The 25,000-nt window shown below is 34.0% G+C and overlaps 1 long non-coding RNA gene across 1 annotated transcript in view; it reads right to left on the reverse strand.

The window, feature by feature from the left end:
* The window catches only part of LOC137630657 (uncharacterized), a 148,622-nt gene that overhangs the window by 14,235 nt on the left and 109,387 nt on the right, over positions 1-25,000 (reverse strand). The gene's annotated exons all lie outside the window — the stretch shown is intronic.

A 25,000-nucleotide genomic window follows, 5' to 3' on the forward strand; every position in this document is an offset into this window, starting at 1 on the left:
ATATGCGATAAATCAACGCCTTTTATTGCTAGGGACGATTGGATAAGAGTTAGGCCCGTAGGCTACGGATCACATAATAATATTTTACGGTTTTTATGGGTTGAAACATTTGAATCCGCATTAGTCTGGCGCGTTTGTTTAGTTTATCTCTACTTCGCTCTTGCAAATACTGTAAACATAGATGGTGACGTTAGTTTTTGTTTGGCTAATGGTTTAACCATTATGGTTACATCGCCACTCTACAAAAACAAAAATTAAAAAGACACAAGAATGAGATAATGATTTATTAGATATGCATGAAAAAAAAATATGGAGTTATGGGTAGCTGAAACATTCTTTGACCAAAAAAAAAAAAAAAATAAATATACAAATAAATGAATAAATAAATAAATGAGGAGAAGGAGAGATTCTCACTCTCTGTTTCGTCTTCTCTGCTACAAATTTCCAAACACATTTTTTGAGGGACATGAGCCAATTTTGGCAAAGGATTGATGTCTCCATACCCACCAGATGTTCAAGGGAGCTTTGGTCCGAACGGTTTTGGGTGAAAAGACCATTTTGTAGAGTTTGAACAACAGTAAATCCATAAACTTGCAAACTGGTTTTTACATAATCAGACCTTTTTGGTTGTGAGTACCAATGCGTCTGTTTATTCAGTCAAATTTCAATTCAGTTGCCATTTTCCTCTTGGTAAGGGTAGAAGAGACTCTTTAGCTATGGTAAGCAGCTCTTCTAGGAGAAGGACACTCCAAATTCAAACCATTGTTCTCTAGTCTTGGGTAGTGCCAGAGCCTCTGTACCGTGGTCTTCCACTATCTTGGGTTAGAGTTCTCTTGCTTAAGGGTGCACTCGGGCACACTATTCTATCTTATTTCTCTTCCTCTTGTTTGTTAAGGTTTTTATAGTTTATATAGGATATATTTGTTTTAATGTTACTGTTCTTAAAATATTTCATTTTCCGTGTTTCCTTTCCTCACTGAGCTATTTTCCCTGTTGGAGCCCCTGGGCTTATAGCATCCTTCTTTTCCTACTAGGGTTGTAGCTTATCAATTAACAATAATAATAATACCATTATATCATGTCCAGAATTGTATCAGTGGATGGATATGTAAATACTACACAAAACTTTATCGATTATTAATAGCAAACTTTTCATAAAGTTTAGAATTTTCTCACTGTCAATTTCAAATATATATATTTTTTTTCTTTTATGGAAACATGCGATAAACAGGCGTAGTGATTAAGATATCAAAAGATTGTACCGTGTTTATAAAAAAAAATCATCTGCTTTTTGAATGAATAAATGAAAGGAAAAGTAGGAAAAGTCACGATAAATCCACTATGGAGAAAATTACCATGTTTCTTTGCTTCCTGTATTATTATTATTATTATTATTATTATTATTATTATTATTATTATTATTATTATTATTATTATTATTATTATTATTATTATTATTACGACACAAGGGTAGAATGACCGCATATAATAAAACAGAAATAAGTAAGATAAGGTAAATCAGCTACCATATACGTATAAACAAAGCTACATATCTCCCCTAAGAAAAACATCACCGAACGTCGTAATACATGGGATCTTCCAGAAGAATTTTTTTTTTTTTTTTTTTTTTTAACAGGAGTGCAGGATGTGTATTCCTATTTAGGACTGGGTACTTCTAATCCCTTCCAGCTCTCCAATACTGGGTATATCCAATCCTTTCCAATCCTAACCAATCATGTCCAACCGCCACCACCAAGCCATCTGTCAGCCATTCACCCACATCTGAGATGCATGGTAAGCTTCTGCAGGGAAGATGTTAACGTAAAAACATATCGCTAATGGGATGCAAAAAAAGGAAAAAAAGAAAAAAAAATCCCAAGAAGGCAAAGTGCCAACTCCAGGCAGCTTCGTAAAAGCAACTTTGACCGTGTGAAAGACGTGATTTTTGACAAAGCCTCATTTCCCAGAGAAAACGTCTCGGCCAATGAAAACGCCCCAAGATGGAAATCCTGGCGCAGGCCGAGAGATCTGATTGGCTAACGTCCATTTTGCCTGCAATATGGGATTTACTCTCCCAAAGACTTCTTACTGGAGATGCAAAGCCCATTACCTTATATTTATGTCAAAAGTACATTAGACCTTATCAAAGCCATTAGACTGAAAGCTCTGGGCTAAGTGCATTACACAAGATTTGACAGTAGTGGTTCCTTTTTACGTGTTAGGCAGACATTATTCTTCTTACATCCGGTGGGATTACTAAAATTCAAGTGAAAAGTGGTAGTCTGTTCTGATGAATATAATATATATATATATATATATATATATATATATATATATATATATATATATATATATATATATATTTGGAGGTAGGTACTGCGGTGTGCTCTTTTACGTACATTGTTTTACACTGGAATATACTTTATATATGTATTACATGAATAACTATGTAAAATTAACACTTACGTGTATATGATTTGTGCGTGTGTATGTATATTTATACAGTATATATATATTGTATATATATATATATATATATATATATATATATATATATGTATATTATATATTTATATATATATATATATATATATATATATATATATATTATATATATATATTTATATATATATATATATATATATTATATATATATATTTATATATATTATATATATATATATATATATATATATTTATATATATGTATATATGTAATATATATATTTATATATATATATATATATATATATATATATATATGTGTATATATAAATATATATATATATATATATATATATATATATATATATATATATATCCCATATATACGTGATTTACTTAAAAGAGAAAATACCGTAATCAAATGAGCTTGTAACTAGAGACTGTTGTTCAAATTTTAGGAATATGAAAAACGGTAAAAAACTTTAGTTAATCAAATACGTAACATTTTAGGTATGTTTTGATATGCATTAAGCTGACTAAGTAATACATCTTAGGGGAAAGACAGCAACTTACACATTGTGCATAAATAGATATAAATATAAAAGAGAAAATGTCTTGGTACAAAAGTAATGGATGATTTAAGACGAAAAAAATAGAGAGGTAGTCAGAAGAGCGCAGAATTCTGCCGCGGCAGCTTATTTCTCGACCTTTCGCTCGACCTTGGCCTTGACCTTTGACCTTAACATGTATTAATTGGCGAGGATTTCCATATACTTAAATATGAAGCAAGTTTGAAGTCTCTGTGACAACTATGTCCAAACTTATGGCTGATTACGTAAATTTGACATATTGCTTGACCGTGACATTGACCTTTGACCTTGAACTTCCAAAATTTGATAATTTTCAGCTTTTTTGCATATCAGCTAATCCCTGCAAATCTCATTACTCTACGATTGAAATTGGGGCCAGCAAGCTGTTCAGATACACGCACACTCAAAAACATGTGTGAAAACATAACCTCCTTTCAACATCGTTGGCGGAGGTAATAAGCTTTTATTATCGTTTATTACTTCCACAAACTTCAGTAATATATATATATATATATATATATATATATATATATATATATATATATTCATTTATATAATTATTTAATTGTTTAATTATTTAATTATTTAATTATTTAATTATTTAATTATTTAATTATTTAATTATTTAATTATTTAATTATTTGATTATTTAATTAATTAATTAATTAATTAATTATTCAATAACAAATGAAACTATGCTTTAGGTTTAAACTTTTGTATCTAAAGAAATCATTCAAATACTGAAGGTTTTTTTAGGTAACAATGTATCTATAGAATGATTACTTTGTGCATCAGTGTTACGACATGAACATACGGACGATAATCTCGCATATCCTGCTTGGATATGGCATTAATGATATTCTCAAAAGATTTACAGATTCATACGCAGAATTGCAATATATTCGTATTTACTTGCAATTTAGCAACATAAGTAATAAAAAAAATTTTGTGCCAAAATAGCTTATTCTGATCCATAAGATTGATATATTACATATTATATATTTTATAATATGTGGAGGCTATATGTTATTTTCGATTGAAATCTTGTTATACGATGTTGCATTATCCAAAATCATCATTCAATTTGTGATTATTTACTGTTTTGCATTCTCCAATGATTACTGTAGGTGTATAAAAGGCCAGTTCATCATCATTATTATTATTATTATTATTATTATTATTATTATTATTATTATTGTTATTATTATTATTATTATTATTATTGTTGTTATTATTATTATTAACAATATAATTCTGTGTCCATGTATTATATCATTATTATCATTGTTGATTCAATTGCTGTTTTCAATAATGCCAAATGTGAGTGTTTTTAATTTGTAAAGCATTTATAGATGTGTATTCTTCCATTGAAGTCTGATTGTACCTGTTTGCCTTTATGGCTGTAAACACAACTGCACACATACATATACTGTATATACGTGTACAGTGCATATGTATTGTGAGTATATGTTTATCTGTATTTTTCGGTATATCTCTACAGTATAACTCAACCCTTTACTATATACACATTATATATAATTTTATATGGATGATAAGCGGATGTCCAGTTACCAAGCCTCTCTATGAGAGGCAAAGGAATAAGCCTAAGGTATTTAGTCAAGATCCCAAAGATTGTAGATAGATATATAAAGACAAAGATGAAGCAGGCGAATCTGAAGACACGAGGTAGAACCCCAAAGACAAACTGACAGACGGAGAACTGACAAATGGGCATAATGGCTAGCTGGATGTTGGACATAGACAAGTTAATAATTAGAAGCAATCGGAGAGAAAAATAACGAGAAGACGAAAGAAATAGATGACTTCTTACTGAGAACTTAAAGATAGAGAGAGAATAGGCAACAGATAATCAGACTTACTACATTGCAGGTTACAAGAACATAGATAAACGAAGATAGGAGAAATATAAGAGGAATAGGAGGACTAGGTAGAAGGCGAACGCGTGTTAGACAGCCATTACGAGCCTAAAGTGGGTGAGACTGAGGCCAGGCAAACCCCTTTATTAGTAGCTGTTGAAACCATCGGAGACTTATATAACAGTCATTGGAGGCTCTTTAGCCTGATTTATGGAGTTGGAGTCTAAAACCGGGAGATGATAGGTATTCCAACACCATTTACCTTGATTAATAGCACTGTAGACCCCATCGGTCATCCGGGAGTCCATCACTCATGAGAGAGAGAGAGAGAGAGAGAGAGAGAGAGAGAGAGAGAGAGAGAGAGAGAGAGAGAGAGAGAGAGAGAGAGAGAGTGTTTTGAAGTCCAGGTATGGGCACAGTAAGGAGAGAAATATTAAGGAAAATTCTTTGGTAGTTACTGAGGGAAAGGGGCATGTTGGAGAGAGAGCCTCTTTTTTTCAAAGGTCACTCATGAATGGCAGAGGCAAGGGACAGTAACAATGCCCTTGAGACTGACCATATATCCATGTGAACAGCGTCCAAGCCCTCTCACCACCTAAGCTAGGACCAGGGAAGGTCAGGTAATTCCTGCTGGTGATTTAGCAGGTGGACCTATAGGCTCCACCCCCTCCCCCATCCTTAGCTCACAAGGATGGTGAGATTGCAGAAACTACTATAAAACATCAAGCTTGAGCTGGAATCAATCTCTCGTCCAGCAGAACGCTAGGCAGGGACTTTTCCAATAGGCCACCATAACCCATTGAAATGATTAAGGGAGGGGAGTTGGTTGTGGGAGGAGGTAGTAGGTAAGGCAAGTAAGGAGTTAAGCTCTTTGGTAAGGAATGATGTGAAAGGGATCAAGGGGAAAGTATACGTGAAAGCCAGGGGATTGGGGTTAGAGGAGTAGAGGTCTTTGGGAGGGGGATAAATGCAAGTTATGATTTGTGTGTCCTCGAATCAATTTTCATATTTTCATGAGGTTTACTTTCTTGATTGAAAGGTGTATCTTTACTGCCTCGCTTTACCCTTTTATTATAATTTCTAAGGAATTTTAGGCGAACCATGTCTTGTTCTTAATTAATGAGGAGTTTGGTGATAAATGACTCTAGCGCAAAATTTCTTTTGATATTCACTCATTGGTCACGACACTTTTTTTTTTTTCCACAAGTGTCTGCCATATATGTGTGTATGTATGTATGCATTTACATATATATATTATATGTGTGTGTGTGTGTATGTATCTACACACACATATATATACTGTATATACTGTGTGTGTGTGTATATATATATATATATATATATATATATATATATATATATATATATATATATATATATATATATATATAGATATCACAAGTCTTCTCATAGACTGACTATATCCATGAGGATTCAGTTCCTTTTGATGCGCACTGCCTATCTAACTAAGGCAAGTAACCCCTGCCGTTCCATAGTAATTGCAGTAAGATCATCCGCCAGGCATCAAGAGTTGAAGACGAAGAGACATCTTGTTTATCGCCTTAAACCCAATCCGTCACCTTCCTGTCAGTTACTTCATTGCGATTTAGTGGCCCATTTCCTCCACGCCCAAAGTTCTCGTATACGCCACCAGGTTGCTCATCCACTTATGTAACCGTTGGCAAACATGGATTGCTAAGGTATACCATATATATATATATATATATATATATATATATATATATATATACAGTATATATATATATATATATATATATATATATATATATACAGTACATATATATATATATATGTATATATATATGTATATATGTATATATATATATATATACAGTATATATATGTATATATATATATATATATATAGTATACATTATATATGTGTAAATATATATATATATATATATGTATATATATATACAGTATACAGTATATATATATATATATATATATATATATATATATATATATATAATGTGTGTGTGTCTATGCATATGTATATACAGTAGGCACATACACATTTCATTTATATTCTCATTAATTAAGAACTTGTTAAGATTTCTTCTCTTTTGCATCACAACCGCACACACTTGAAACACCATTTTATTCCTATAATGTTTTGAGGCTGCAAACAACATACCCCTGGCTGTTTGGTAATTTCAACAATACACAGAACGCCGAGAATACTATCAATTTGAATTTTCCTATCAATATTTGGTTATCACGGGTATTTGGAGAATATTTTGTCTGTCGTTTGCGGCCACTTTTTACCATCAAGGGGCCTAAAATTCTCTCACTAGGTGCCCCTCTCTAGTGTGACAGTTTACATCTGTATCCGAAGACATTTACAGCTTTTTCGGTGGCAATGTAACTATCTACTACTACTGAGAGATAATTTTTAAATAAATGGAATGACCCGACTCGGGTTGCAATGGTCAGTGCCTCAGTGGCCTAAAGATATCGAGCTTCATCTTCCACCATTTAGGGGGTCATTCCTTTCTCAGTGGGTTCACAGCACTCCTTGCAGTACTCCTCTATCTTGAAATACGGTAATTCATATATATATATATATATATATATATATATATATATATATATATATAGATAGATAGATAGATAGATAGATAGCTGCCTAACTATTTATATATAGAAAGGTAGATAGGGGGACAGATGCATATGGTTTTAGAAGAGGTAGGGGTTGTATGAATCAGATTTTTACAGTAAGGCAGATATGCGAGAAATATTTAGCAAAAGGTAAGGAGGTGTATGTTGCGTTTATGGATCTGGAGTTTATGGATATAGAGTTGATAGGGAAGCAATGTGGAATGTGATGAGGTTATATGGAGTTGGTGGAAGGTTGTTTCAAGCAGTGAAAAGTTTCTACAAAGGTAGTAAAGCATGTGTTAGGATAGGAAATGAAGTGAGTGATTGGTTTCCGGTGAGAGTGGGGCTGAGACAGGGATGTGTGATGTCGCCGTGGTTGTTTAACTTGTATGTTGATGGAGTGGTGAGAGAGGTGAATGCTCGAGTGCTTGGACGAGGATTAAAACTGGTAGACGAGAATGACCATGAATGGGAGGTAAATCAGTTGTTGTTTGCAGATGATACTGTACTGGTTGCAGACACAGAAGAGAAGCTTGGCCGATTAGTGACAGAATTTGGAAGAGTGTGTAAGAGAAGGAAGTTGAGAGTTAATGTGGGTAAGAGTAAGGTTATGAGATATACGAGAAGGGAAGGTGGTGCAAGGTTGAATGTCATGTTGAATGGAGAGTTACTTGAGGAGGTGGATCAGTTTAAGTACTTGGAGTCTGTTGTTGCAGCAAATGGTGGAGTGGAAGCAGATGTACGTCAGAGAGTGAATGAAGGTTGCAAAGTGTTGGGGGTAGTTAAGGGAGTAGTAAAAAATAAAGGGTTGGGCATGAATGTAAAGAGTTCTATATGAAAAAGTGATTGTACCAACTGTGATGTATGGATCGGAGTTGTGGGGAATGAAAGTGATGGAGAGACAGAAATTGAATGTGTTTGAGATGAAGTGTCTAAGGAGTATGGCTGGTGTATCTCGAGTAGATAGGGTTAGGAATGAAGTGGTGAGAGTGAGAACGGGTGTAAGAAATGAGTTTAGCAGCTAGAGTGGATATGAATGTGTTGAGGTGGTTTGGCCATGTTGAGAGAATGGAAAATGGCTGTCTGCTAAAGAAGGTGATGAATGCAAGAGTTGATGGGAGAAGTACAAGAGGAAGGCCAAGGTTTGGGTGGATGGTTGGAATGAAGGAAGCTCTGGGTGATAGGAGGATAGATGTGAGAGAGGCAAGAGAGCGTGCTAGAAATAGGAATGAATGGCGAGCGATTGTGACGCAGTTCCGGTAGGCCCTGCTGCTTCCTCCAGTGCCTTAGATGACCGCGGAGGTAGCAGCAGTAGAGGATTCAGCATTATGAAGCTTCATCTGTGGTGGATAACGGGGGAGGGTGGGCTGTGGCACCCTAGCAGTACCAGCTGAACTCGGTTGAGTCCCTTGTTAGGCTGGGAGGAACGTAGAGAGTAGAGGTCCCCTTATTTGTTTTTGTTTCATTTGCTGATGTCGGCTACCCCCAAAAATTGGGGGAAGTGCCTTGGTAGATGTATGTATATATATATATATATATATATATATATATATATATATATATATATATATATATATATGTTTATGTGTATATATATATGTGTATATATATATGTGTGTATATATATATTATATGATATATACGGGTGTGTATGTAGTTGGTTTTGTGTGTGCCATGGCTATCAAAATAGTTTTTTTTTTTATTAGATTGTCATAGCACCAGGGAATAACGCTAGCGTTATAATTTTTTTTTTCTGTTTATGACTTAACACTCGATCATTGAAATAAAAAGAAAATATTAGTTTTATGTGAAAGACTACTGTGTTGAAGTTCCTTTGCAACAGAAAGAAATGACCATATGAAATAGTTTCCTTGTATACTTGATTATATTTGATATCTGACATCTGGCCTATTTGTGATCAAACCATAAGTTTAGAATTATTTTTAAAAAAAATTATTTGAAAAAAAAGATAAAACTTTCCTTCATTGTCACAATTTAAAATATTGTTTAAGAAAGTTACTATATGATCAAGAAAAGTCTGAAGCCATTATTTACACAGCATTTTGATTTTCACTCTAGGGTTGTAACCGGATTTGTAGTAACTTTTATTGTAATAATGATGATAACTATCGAGATATGAAGCAAAGTTTATAAACATTTCTAATTTGAATATCATTATCTCCCTTACGATTAATTATTTTACGTTTTTTTTATTCTTTGGTATGCTCAGCATTGTGAAGATACATATCGAAGCATTTCCCAATGGAAAACTGCATAGAAACAGGGAAATGAACAAAGGCCGAAAGACAAATTATTGGTGAAGAATGACTGACCGCGGACAGTTAATGGGGTTTAACGATTGTTACGCAACCCAGCACTTCCACAAGATGGAGGATAGTTAGGTAATAGACGCAGGATGTTGGAGAAAGTCTCTCTCTCTCTCTCTCGCTCTCTCTCTCTCTCTCTCTCTCTCTCTCTCTCTCTCTCTCTCTCTCTCTCTCGCTTTAAAATTCTAGTAATTTATGATCGTGTTTTTAAAAATAGTGTTGATGTGCAACCAAAAAGATCAGGTGGCTGTAAAGTTAACTCCCCCCCCCCCAAAAAAAAGGAGTCAGCGCCACTAGTTCGCTTTACTCTGTGTACCGTAGACATTACTGTAAGGTATTTCTATCGTCCCTTCGAATCGTGGCCGCATCCATTTTAAGCCTTTATACTGTACATTACCTCTGTTCTTGTCTCCTCTTTTATTTTGCCATAAAATTTCTTTTGGCATTTATTCCATTGAGCAACTACTGGGTTGCCTACCTTCTGTGTGGAATGGACTCCTCAGCCTTAGTACTAATCCTAAATCAAATCCTTGGCAAACTGTAAAATATTAAAGTATTCAGCGATTGTTATTTCCCTCTACGAACAGAATGGGGCATTCTCCTCCTCTTGTTTTGCCCGATTTCTGTTTTTTTTTTTTTTTTTTTTTTTTTTTCATGGTTTTGACCACCCCTTCATCCTTCCAATTATAATTTTTCAAATTTTTGGGTGAGTCATGAGCTATGTTTGCCTTGTCTCCCCTTTCTTTGCCATTGTTTGACCCTCCTTGGTCCTAGCTTGGGTGGAAACGGAGCTTGGGAGCTGATCATATGTTAATATGGTCAGTCTGTAGGGCATTGTCCTGTTTGATAGGGTAATGTCACTGTCCCTTACCTCTGCCATTCATGAGCGGCCTTTCAAACCTTTAAAAAAAGGAAGCTCTTTATGGTCTACATATATCACAATGATACTTTTGGTATATGAAGCTAAGTACTTTTACATTTACATTTTTTAAAGATTTTGATTACAGTATATTTGTTTGTATTTATCTTGAGAGTACAGTTATTGCGACATCGGGTCTGTTACTGTTTGTATGTTTTGGGGGAAAATTAAACATGTTCCTCTAGATATAACTGATAAAAAGAAAGATTAAGAAAATATTAAAACTAGTGAGAAAATTAGATTAATAAAAATCTCTTCAGAAGACTAGAATGAAAGTGATAAAAAACAATTATGGCTTTAAAAAAGATTGAGAGAAAAAATCTTGTAGACCATAGAGCGTAATCCTTTAGAAAGAGTCGACGGGAGCCTTTCCTTAGGATCAGCTTTTCTTCTTCTTCTTCTTCTTCTTCCATCCTCACGCGCGAGGAACCCCGTGATTGGTGACGGGGTCCCCGGCCTCCATTAAGACATCCTAGTCAACACTGTAACTCTTTCCAGGGAAATTCCAGACCCATGTAAAAGTCTTTGAGATTTTGCTCCCTAAAAGAAAAAAAAGAAGACAGAAACGTTGTAGGAAAATCATAATGCCTCGAATTTTACTTTTTTTTTCGAATTTTTCCTCTACGTAGATTTTCTTTTCTAGTTTTTTTTTTTTTTTGTAGGGGGGAGGGGGGGCGTTAAGAGTTGGATAAGGGGGACGAGGAGAAAGGTTAACTGATATGCTTGACTGACTGGAAGATTTTGACCTTAGTGACTCCACGAACTAACATGTTTTTATCATTAATTTTACTTCGCCGTGAAGCGTCTTTGAGATGCGCCTCTTTCTCTGTATAAGCAAATTTCATTTTGAGTCTGATGATGGCCTAACCGAAAATGGCTTCGAGAACCTGTTTGGTGAGAAAAAAATTTTTAAGCTTCTTATGAAATATTGCATCTAGAAATATGTAGGCTACATAACCACACACATGAGCAGACGTACACAACAAACACACACAGAGACACACACACACACACACATATATATATATATATATATATATATATATATATATATATACAGTATACCTGTATATATATGAATATATGTATAATATATATATGTATATAATATATATATATATGTGTGTGTGTATATATGTATATATATATATATATATATGTGTGTGTGTATATATTTATATATATATATTATATACATATATATATATTATACATATATTCATATATATACAGGTATACTGTATATATATATATATAATATATATATATATATATATATATATGTATATATATATATATTTCACCATCATCATCAGCCGTTGCTAATTCAATGAAGGGCGAAGTCCTCAGATATGTCCTTCCTCTCGCGTCTGGTTTATGGTCTTCCTATGCCAGTTTAGACCAGCAAATTTTCTTAGTTCATCTACCTATCGTCTTCTCTTCCCCTGCTTCTTTTCCAATCTCTAGGAGCTCCTTCTGTTATTCTTATGTTCATTCTAGGTCCTCCCCATGTCTATTTATTTTTAATATATGTTGTTAGAATATCCTCTACTTTAGTTTGTTCTCATATCCATGTTGCTCTTTTTCTGCCTCTTAGTGTTAATCCCATCATTATTCTATCCATAGCTCTTTGAGTTGTAACCATCTTATGTTCTAATCCTTTATATATGTATATATATATCCATACACATATAAATTTATATATAGATATGTTTTCTGTATATATATATATATATATATATATATATATATATACATATATATGTATATATATGTATATGTATATATATATATATATATATATATATATATATATATATATATATATACATACACATTTACATATGCATAGCATCTATATATAGTAGGTATAAAGTGCAAGTAGTAGGTTGCCAAAGCACCAGCCACCCGTTAAGAGCTATTGGGTCTTTTGACTGGCCAGATAGACTACATTGGATCACTCTCTGGTTATGGCTAATTTTTACACATTCACCGAAGAGTCTGGTCTGTTCTTTATACATTAGCCTCTTTCCTTATACACTCAAGGGGTTGATTATTGTACTATAATTGTTCAGAAGAGACTGTTTAGCCATGGCAAGAATTTCTTCTAGTAAAACGCCACTCGAAAATCAAACCATTGTTTTCTATTCTTGGGTAGTGCCATAGCCTCTGTACCATGGTCTTTTCTTACTTTTGGGTACACTCAGGCACACTATTTTATCTTTTCCCATTTTTCCTCTGTTCACTGAGCTATTTTCCCTGTTGGAGCTTGAGCCTATAACATCTTGCTTTTTCAACTGGTATGTTGCTTAGCTAGTAATATATATATATATATATATATATATATATATATATTATATATATATATATATATATTATATATAAAATGCATATATATTTTCATATACGTTTTTATATGTACACACATGTATATGTAAATACCTATACACTGCATATATATATATATATATATATATATATATATATATATATATATATATATATATATATGTATATATATATAAATATATATATATATATATATTTATATATATATATATATAAATATATATATATATATATATATATTCCAATAAGCCATATAATTTAATACCTAATGTCTCTGGATCAGAGACCCAAAGGGGGAACCACTCAAAGACAATAGCTTCTGTCCAGCCAGGGAATAGGAAATCAGAGACCATTCTACAATCTGGTCACAGCTCGAATTAAAATCAGAATTCTATGTAGTATTGAGCCTTATGATGGTGAAGGCATGACTTAGAATTAACTGTGTAGTTAGTATTACGTACAGGATGGTACAGTCCGGGAAGATGGTCTGAAGTATGAAAAATCTTATGCGACTTGAAATGAACAATGGTGCCAAAGATTGATATGAAGGTCAAGAATAAGAAATTTAATAGACAGCAAATTTGTCCAACAAATTAAGATGAGATGCAGCAGGTAAAGACCAGATAGGAGAATAATGCTTGAAATAAGATATAATTGAAGAATTAAAACATTTCTTCAGAATACATTGTTCACCTCAAATCTTAAAGGGTTTTCTTAATCAGCCCAAAGTTTTTTTGCAGTCGTAGGGGAAACAGACCGAATGTGTTTTGAAAAGTAAAGTTCTAATTAAGAATCACACCTAAAATTTTAAAGGAAGTGCATATAGTTTGAAGAAACATTGTCATTGCCGAGATCTGGATGTTGCGGAGCCACTGTCCTCGACCTACTTACAATCATAGTTTTTATGCCCCATAATTTGCATCATGCACTAAGTTTAGCTAGATCTCTGTTGAGGGATTCCTCTACCCAAGATCTACATTCAGGAGATGGAATTAATACAGAGAACCATCATCTGCATATGCAACGAGCTTAATTTCTAGACTAAATTACACAGCGAGTTTGTATAATTCAGTATGAAAAGTAATGGGGCAAAACACTGTCCTGAGGAACACCTGTTATCACATCCCTATACTCACTATGATACCTATCAACAATAACTCTTTGAAATCTATTATTTAGTAATGGTGCTAAGACCCACAGACTCGCAAATGTTTGTGTTTGAAAACGAGGGCCTCGTGATTGACACGGTCAAAGGCAGCACTAAAATCAACGCCAATCACAACTACTTCCTGACCACAATCAATGGATTTCTGCACAGCATTGGGAATTGTAAGAAGGGCATCACATGCTTCAAGGTCTATTAGAAAGCCAAGTAGCAAACTAGGAAACGGATTATTACACTCAGCATACCTATTTAGACGTTTTGCCAAAAGACGTTCAAAAACTTAAGATATTATTATTATTATTTATTATTATTTTTATTATTATTTTTATTATTATTATTATTATTAGCTAAGCTTCAATAATAGTGGCAAAAGCATGATGCTATGAGCCCCAAGGGCTCCAACAGGAAAAATAGCTCGGTGAGGAAGGAAACAAGGAATAAACAAACTACAAGAAAAGTAATAACACTCAAAATAAAATATTTTAAGATCATTAACAATATCAAATTAGATATATTATATGTAAACCTAGAAAGACTTCATAAAAACAAGAGGAAGAGAGACAAGATAGAATATCGTGCCAGATTGTACACTCAAGCAAGAGAACTCTAACCCATGACAGTGAAAGACCATGAGACAGTGACTATGGCACTACCCCAAGACTAGAGAGCAATAGTTTGGTTTTGGAGTGTCCCCTCTCTTAGAAAAGCTGCTTACTATAGATAAAGAGTTTCTTCTGTCCTTACTAAGAGGAAAGTAGCCACTGAACAATTACATTGCAGTAGTTAACCCCACGAGCAAGGAAGAAATATTTGGCAATCTCAGTGTTGTCAGCTGTATGGGGACAGATGAATGTGAAAAGGAGAGGCCAGACAATTCGGCGTATGTGTAGGCAAAGGAAAAATGAGCCGCGACCAGAAAGAGGGTCCAATGTACTACTGTCTGGCCAGTCAAAAGATCCAATAACTCTAGCGGAAGTGTCTTAACGGGTGGTTGGTGCCCGGCCAACCTATGGAGTTAATGGATTTTGAGCGGTTGTCTGTAGTGCTACAGCTATTACAAACACATTAACTTAATGGAGTAACATTACCGATCCTCCAACAGTGCTAAAAGAACTTCTTGCTAATTTTCGAAAAATAACAGAAAACTTAGCAGCTAAGAAATCCGCTATCTTTTCACAAAACAGAGGAAAAATACCATTTAGGTCTACACTTGCATAAACATTAAGGTCCACCAAGAGTGCTCTTATTTCACAGGACCGAAAGGCGTTCACTCAAAGAAAAAAGGAATTTCGTTTTTCTCACGAGAGAGAGAGGAGAGAGAGAGAGAGAGAGAGAGAGAGAGGAGAGAGAGAGAGAGAGAGAGGAGAGAGAGAGCGTCCGCTTTACGTATTTGATGAAGATTACTTCAAATATTTTTAAGTTTCCTTATAAACAAAGCATCAGAGAGAGAGAGAGAGAGAGAGAGAGAGAGAGAGATTAAAGTATTTTCCATGCACATCAGCAAATACTTCTTATGCGTTATTGGAAAAAAAATAGGAGAGGAGGGGTTGATGGAGAGAAGAATCGCGTGTCTGATGCATAGTCAGGAAAAGGGGAGCTAAGTGCATCGCAAATGATATGCGTGAACTACCCCCCACCCCCCACCCCCCACCCCCCACCTCACTCCAACCCTTACTATCCATACCCAATCCCCCAAGTTCTCCCTCCCCAGATCGTCCCCAGTAAATGTTTGAATTTTTAATAATTTCACCGACGTCAACAGAAGCACGGAAATGCTATAGGCTTTAGTAAAGATATTTAGATTTGGAGAATTTTGGCCCACTGTTTTTGACTGGTTTTTGCCTGACGGAATATTCGGAAATACCTAAACGTAACTTCGAGGATTCTTCAGTGTAGGGTTGCTCGTAACCTTGGAGGAAAAATAGTTAATCCACCTAGCTCGTAACGCTGCATTTAGTGAAAGAGAATTTCAGAAGTGATGCCAGACTCCTGCTTCTTCCTACAGTGTAAGCATGAAGGGAAAGTCATAAATTGTACTGGAAAAACTGTTGGTAACACTGCTCGAAGCATTGTTCCAAGTTTAAGGTGGTAGCGAGTAGCGACGCAGCCCAGTAAGAAACCTGGTCTTAGAACAACTGGGAAAGAAGGCCGTGAGTGCAAAGAGATTTTGCTGGGCTGAGCAGAGCGTAAGTAGCGTTTGGCGCCATCAAGGCTGGGAAAGCTTTTAAAGCCATTTGCGAAGTAGTACTTCTTGCCCCGCTTAGTAGGCGCCGCAAATGGAGACAATTCATCGCCCGGGGTGACAACGATGCCTAATAAAGCAAATTAGGGTTTTACTTACACATGGATAAGCAAATGGATTCCCCCCCCCCCCCTCTCTCTCTCTCTAGGCAACGGTGCAATCATTTTCTCATACCATCAGCCTCTTTGAGATGACTCTCTCTCTCTCTCTCTCTCTCTCTCTCTCTCTCTCTCTCTCTCTCTCTCTCTCTCTCTCTCTCTCTCTCTCAAGGAGCTTCTTTGATTTATATGTATAACAAAAGCTCCTATTTCTAGATATCTTTATATGTATATATATATATGTATAGATATATATATATATATATATATATATATATATATATATATAATGTGCATATTTATATATGCATATATAACATAATTTATATATGTTTTCACACAAACACACACACACACATATTTTTATATAGATAGATAGATAGATAGATAGATAGATATATAATGTATGTATATATATATACAAAAATGTATATATGTATATATAATATATATATTTATAGTAAATTACATACATACTGTATATGTATATACAGATGGATGTGGTGCCCCACCTCTCATCTTCTGAAGGTGTAATCAGCCGTGGCTAAATGGTTCAGCCCTAGCTTATGTTTGGTAGGTCGTGGATAGCGGAAAAGGCTTATTTGACCAGCAACCTCCCACCTTAAAACATTGTTCCCACCAGCCCCTCGCAAGAGGATTGATAAGTAAGAGACAATATAGTGTGTTCGTGTATTACTGTACTCCTCATTATCTTATGGGGAGAGGCAACCAGATGCTACTATTCTGCTTTGCAGGAAATACTTATGTAGTGATCTGGTGCGAGAGTAAATAGGAGGTTGAAGCAAAAACTGCAATTCGAAGGGTTGCGTCGAGAGGGGAGAGGGCAAGGAAAATCAGCGAAGTAAGATAGAGTACATATTTGTAAATGAGGGGATGCAGAAATGCATTATTATTATTATTATTATTATTATTATTATTATTATTATTATTATTATTATTATTATTATTATTATTTCCTATGCACAACCCTAATGAAAAAACAGAATGGCGTAAGTCCAAGGGCTCCAGCAGGGAAAATGGCCCAGTGAGAAAAGGAAATAAGGATACAAATATAATACAATAGAAGGTATTAAATCATTAGATGTAAAATGAATTAGATATTTAGGATCAACTATATAATGATGCGATGGGCGAGGTAAGGCAGAAAATCCAAGTTGTGTGGAATGGCTGGAGAAGAACTTCATGTGTGATATGCGACAAAAGGATATCGGCAAGTCTGAAAGGGAAGACCTATAAGGTGTTGGCAAGCCTGCCATGCTGTATGGTTTGAAGACCGTGCCTTTAATCAAGAAGCAGAGATGGAGGTTACAGAAATAAAAATGTTGAGGTTTTCACGGGGGGGCAGTGGAAGGATAAGATCAGAAATAAATTTATAAGAGGAATTGCATATGTGAATTAGTTTGGGAAGAATACAAGGGATAAAATAAGGTGGTTTGGGGCATGTGAAGAGAAGGGAGGAAGAGTATGCAAGGAGGTGGGTACTAAGCATGGGGCCCCAGGTAGGAGGAGGAGAGGAAGGCTTAAGAGGAGATATCTGGAATAACCAAGAGCAGACATGAGAGTAGTTGATTTGACAGAGGATTATTCAGTAGATAATAGTAAATGGAGATAGATGATCCACTATGGTGATCTTCAATGGGAGAAGCCAAATGTAAAAGAAGACTTAAATTAATCTTGGTTAGTACTACCCTCCGCTGATGGTCCCCCATTCAGGTTCTGATCAGACCAAATTTTCCTTAATTTGTTGATCGAACGATCAAGCGGTGACACTAAGAATGACCAGACTGTCAAGCACATAATCTATTAGCAAGTTCTTCCGACACCAGAAACTCTAAAGGGAATAGAGGATTATGTCACAAAATAAATATCTGATAACACTGAAGACAAGTCCTCAAAAGGTATCGCTTTATTTATCGATTTCTAATATTTTTGGATTGAGTTTGAACTGAAAACATTTGAAAATCCGTACGAAAATATCCTTTTTTCACTGAGAACTTCTAACTGAATGCACTTTTGTATATCCTTAGATCATGCGGTTCGGCTTAGTGACTTAGTATGTATATATTTAGAACTGACCTCACATGAGTAAGGTCTATGGTTTATTGGGCTGTTTTCCCCTAGTTGGGATGAGGCTAAGAAAAAGACTGCATTTCTTTATGATTATTTAGAACTAATTTATATCGTGACGTAACAAAGATTAGCTACACGAAAGTGCTGACTTCAAACAAAAGCAATAGTAACCTTGTTTGATTGATACGGTAAAAGGAAAGTACGTTATTCATTTCCATAATTGTTAGAAATATAGCTTGTGATTTGGTGTGTATGTGTTAAAAGAAAATATAAAATAATTTTACTCCGTTATTTTGAGCCGTCATTAAATATCTTGTGTCTCTCGGGAAATGAATACTCACCCACTATACACACACACACACAAATTTACTCTTTTGGCTATCAGCAAATCTTCAGGTATGAGCTTCCTAACTATATACTTTAATGTTCGTATCCTAGTCAGTAACTTCTACTCCATTCATTTAACAACTGCGTACACATTTCACTCCCCATATATATATTATATATATATATATATATATATATATATATATATATATATATGTGGTGTATGTATATGTATATGTAGGATATATATGTATGTATATGTATATATATGCATGTATATCTATACATATTCACAAATATCTATATTCTATATATACTATATATATAATATATATATATATATACTATATATATATAATATGATATATATATAGATATATACGATATATATATATATATATATATATATATATATATGCATGTATATCTATACATACACACATATATATATATATAATAAATATATAATTTCTTTATTATCAAAATTGGCAGTTTTATAAATAATGTTTTTTTTTTTTTTAATTTTTGTCTAATGTATTATGCGATATACATTTCACATATTGCTAAGTCATAACAACAAAGCGCAGATAAAAACTTACCTAAAACATGAGCGCCAAAAAAATCGTAGAGAGAGAGAGAGAGAGAGAGAGAGAGAGAGAGAGAGAGAGAGAGAGAGAGAGAGAGAGAAGAGAGAGAGTAACAAAACAAACAAAAGCTAAATCCCTCCTGATCCCATTTCTCAGAAGCCCAGATCTCCTTTCAATCCAACCGAAATCTTGCACTTTGCATCTTTGCTTTGCATAAGAATATTGTCTCTCTCTGAGCCTCTCCGAAGAGGACGTATGTGTGAGCAATGGTACTTCCGTCTTTCCTTACGGGTATTACTCCGTATTGACATTTGCACGGACTTTGATCGTGGATGTAGATTAGGGTTTACGTGGTAAAGTACCTTTTCTATTCATTCCTCTTTTTTTTATCATTTCTATATCATAAAAACCCTCTAGCCCATTATTTGTTGATATTGGTAAATATTTTCTTTTTTACTTTTACATACAAAATGTACTTACAGTTCATGTATGTGAATATGCATGTATTGAATATATAGTTCATGTATGTGAATGTACATGTATTTAAATTACATGTATTTGAATATACATTTAAGTATATGTATTGAGTATACATGTATTTTAGTATACATGTAATTATGTATTTATGTATGTGTATGTATTTGCTTGTTCGTTTGTTCGTGGTTCGGTATGTATATAAGAATGTACTTGATACTATCATTGTTAGATTCCCAATGATGTTTGTTTTGTTTATATGCTTATTTGTTCTTTCAAATTTTACTAAATTTTTAGTCTATGCTTCACAACCAAAATTAATTTTATAATTCATGTATGGAATTATAAAGTAGGTTTTGCCTGTATGCATGCCCAATCTCCTCGACTTTTTTTGTTTACGTTTCTTTTTATAATTATATTTTCAGTTTTAGTTTTGTTACTTTTGCTTGCAATCCTTATTTTGCATTTCTAATCATATACAGTATGTATGTATGTAGGTATTTACAGTACATTAAAATTGGAGGAAACGAAATAAAACCTACATATATAATTAAGTATGTATATACAGTATATATAGTATATATATATATATATATATATATATCTATATATATATATATATATATATATATGAATATGTATGTGCTGTGTGTATATTTCTACGTATGTATATGTCGGCTTATATATATATATATATATATATCTATATATATATATATATATATAGATATATATATATATATATATAAACTTTACGAGATTTGTTGAATTACAGGTTCACCAGAGGTCAAAATTAAAATCTAGGTAGCCTGTACTTCTGTCTAATTCATATATATATATATATATATATATATATATATATATATATATATATATATATATATATATATATATATATACACATATTGCAGTGGACTAGAAACAGCTCCATTCGTTGGTGTGTATATATATATATATATATATATATATATATATATATGTATATATATATATATATATGTATATATATATTAATATATAATATATATATATACATACATACACACACACACACACACACATATATATATATATATATATCATATATATATATATATATTCATTTGTGTGTGCAGGGGTGTTATGTGTGTTCTTATAAATACATTTGCGCTCACTAGCGTGTGTGGTTGGATGTGTATACAGTATCTTATAGTTAAGTTTTATTGCATATACATATATAGTTTAGATTTTTTTCACATTCATTCTCTTTATAAGTATACATATATATACATATATATATATATATATATATATATATATATATATATATATATATTATACACATATGCCTGTAAATACAATATATATAGTAGATATCTATATACATATATCTATATATATATTTATATATCTCTATATATATCTATCTATCTCTATATATATCTATCTATCTATCTATATATATATATATAATATAGATTATATATATATATATAATCTCATCATCTTCATCATCATCATCTCCTGTGCCTATTGATGACGCAAACTGCCTGGGTTAGATTTCGCCAATCTTCTTTATCTTTAGCATTAATTCAATACTTCTCCATTCATCATCTCCTACTTTGCGCTTCATAGTTCTCATCCATGTATGCCTGGGTCTTCCAATTCTTCTAGGGCCTTGTGGAGCCCAGCTGAACGTTTGGTGAACTAATCTCTCTGGGGAGTGCGATGAGCATGCCCAAGCAATCTCTATCTACCCCTCATCATGATCTCATTCACATATGGCACTCGAGTAACCTCTCCTTTAGTTTCATTTCTAATCCTGTCCTGCCATTCAACTCCCAATATCCTTCTGAGGGTTTTGTTCTCAAATCTACTAAATCTATTGGAGATTGTATCATTGTCATACCATGACTCATGTCCATTAAGTAACACCGATCTCACTAAACTGATATATAGTCTGATTTTTATATGTAATTTCAGGCGATTTGATTGTCAAATTTTACTTAACCTACCCATTGTCTGATTTGCTTTTTTACAATATTTCAGCAAACTCTAATTCTAATGACCCTGTATTGGAGATCATAGTTCCTAAATACTTAGATCATTCCAATTCATTAATCATTTCTCCTTCCAATGATATTTAATCTTCCATTGCATACTCCGTTCTCATCATCTCTGTCTTTCTTCTATTTATCTTTAGCCCAACCTCGTGTAATATTTCATGCATACTGGTAAGCAAGGACTTCCAAACCCTGTGGTGTTCTGCTAACAAGGACAGTTGTGCTAAATTCCTATGTATATATATATATATATATGTGTGTGTGTGTGTGTGTGTGTGTGTGTGTGTTTGTGTTTGTATATATATACAGGTGCGGACACTAGTGTGTGTGGTTGGATCTGCATACGGTATCTAATGTTAAGTTTTATTGTATCGTTGCATATCAAGCGGTTGGGCCATGTTCAGAAGTAGAATTGGCAGATGGATAGGCTCTAATGAAACCCCTTATTGCCTATGTTATTAGCGAATATAGTGGTTTTAAAGACGGTTATTAATTTCACACATCATTGTGGTTATTAAAATTTTGTCAACATTAGACGTAAGTCTGTTAAAAGATACAGAAGACTTTCTTCGTATCTCCGGTTCATTACCTCTGCAAACGAATTTGGGAGGACGTTATGTTTTTGCCCCTGTTTGTCCGTCCGTTTGTTATTTGTTTGTTTTTGAACAACTTCCTGGCTACAACTTTACTCATAGAGTAGTAGAACTTTCAGGGATCAGTTGTTATGATGAGACGTGGAAGTGATTCAATTTTGAATGTCCTAGGACTTAGCTCAAGGTCAAGCAAAAGATCGACCGTAACCTTAACTCAAGCGGCCGTGGCGGAGGTCTGCACTTTCAGAGTGCTTTTCTAGTTATGGATGATAAAGAACGATGTTAAATTTCGTAGCTAAGTCTGATTTTATCCTCCATATCTACCTTTTCATTTGGTTCTTCAGTAGGAAATCAAAATAGCAAAAATTCATTAGATTAAAACCAGTGTCTTTTGATGAGATGGAATTTGTCCCTCCGACCAGCCAACCGGAAGGAACTCTCGGATCAAGTTTAGGGAAGGAAGACAAACTGATACTCTGAAAAAGATTAATAATTGTAAACATGCACCATCTAAGGATGAGAACATCCATCACCGTGTTATAGTTAGAATGTTCAACATTCGAACATTTAAACGGCATGGGTGGAAATATTCATGGGAGAGAGAGAGAGAGAGAGAGAGAGAGAGAGAGAGAGAGAGAGAGAGAGAGAGAGAGAGAGAGAGAATGGATCCCAGAGGGGAGAAGTAAAAGTGAGTTAGAGACATATTCAGAGATGAGGAAAGAGATAAAAAATATAGTATTTTCAGAGAGAGAGAGAGAGAGAGAGAGAGAGAGAGAGAGAGAGAGAGAGAGAGAGAGGAGAGAGAGAGAGAGAGAGAGAGAATATGCTCTTGTGTGTATAAATAGTTACAGGAGAGCAATGGGGAGAAAATGTGTTTTAAGGAGAGAGAGAGAGAGAGAGAGAGAGAGAGAGAGAGAGAGAGAGAGAGAGAGAGAGAGAGAGAGAGAGTATGGGGTCTTTGAGTGTGTATAAATAGTTGCAGGAGAGCAATGGGGAGAAGAAATGTTTTAAGGAGAGAGAGAGAGAGAGAGAGAGAGAGAGAGAGAGAGAGAGAGAGAGAGAGAGAGAGAGAGAGAGAGAGAGAGAGAATGTGCTCTTTTAGTGTGTATAAATAGTTGCAGGAGAGCACTGGAGAGAAAATGTGTTTTAAAGAGAGAGAGAGAGAGAGAGAGAGAGAGAGAGGAGAGAGAGAGAGAGAGAGAGAGAGAGAGAGAGAGTGCGAATTGTTCTGAGCCGAGGAGACCAACCAAGGAATGAGAATGGATGCAAAACCAACTTCTTAAACGCTTCCCTACCTAATGGAAAAAACAACACATGATTGTCGATTTAGCACTAATGGATCTGTTGATATCATCTTCGAGGTCTGGGGGATCAAGAGAGAAAACACAGCCTCCTTCCTCCTTTCTGTCCTCCCCCCCCCTTCAGCATCTTCCTCCCTCTTTCCCCCCCCCCACCCCCTCCCTCAGCATCTCCCTCCCTCCCTGCTTCAGATAAGCCTCAGAATCCGCTACCGGTTCTCAAGGGTTTTGCAGTTTTTGATACAACAGATTTTTATCGATGATATTAGGGATTCATTGGAGGTTTTTTATATTCATACAGACATATCTAATGCAGAGAGAGAGAGAGAGAGAGAGAGAGAGAGAGAGAGAGAGAGAGAGAGAGAGAGAGAGCATGGTAAGGATGAGGGTTCGTTTCAGTATCATTTCTCATTAAGAACATTTGTAATATATCTGTTCTCTAAAATTTTAGGTTTCTTTGCGTTTTCATGTAGATTATTAATTATTATCATTTTTAGAATGTAATTCTTAATTAAACGCTTCATAGAAATGGGTAGCATAGCGTCACTGAAATACTGATATATACGTATAGAAATAGCAATTTATTGGGTTTCTGATTAATAATGTTAGGAATAAGTTTTGTAATATGGTTTATTTTCAGAATTATTGATATTTTTCATAGAAAGGGCTTTTACGACCACCATTATCAAAATTATTAAGTCTGACAATAGCAATGATAATCATTATGAAATATAGTAATAATGTGATGATAATGATGGTAAGAATAATGACTCGCCATTGATTTCTAGTGAAACAAGTGCATGTATAAATTTTTGTAGGGTCATTATGTCTTAGTATAAGGTATAGTTCAGATTTAAATTTCGAGTGATTTATTTTTGGTATTATATTTTAATTGTTATTTTTATAGAATATATATATATATATATATATATATATATATATATATATATAT

Source organism: Palaemon carinicauda, chromosome 38 (assembly GCF_036898095.1).
Source record: "Palaemon carinicauda isolate YSFRI2023 chromosome 38, ASM3689809v2, whole genome shotgun sequence".
Lineage (NCBI taxonomy): Eukaryota > Metazoa > Arthropoda > Malacostraca > Decapoda > Palaemonidae > Palaemon > Palaemon carinicauda.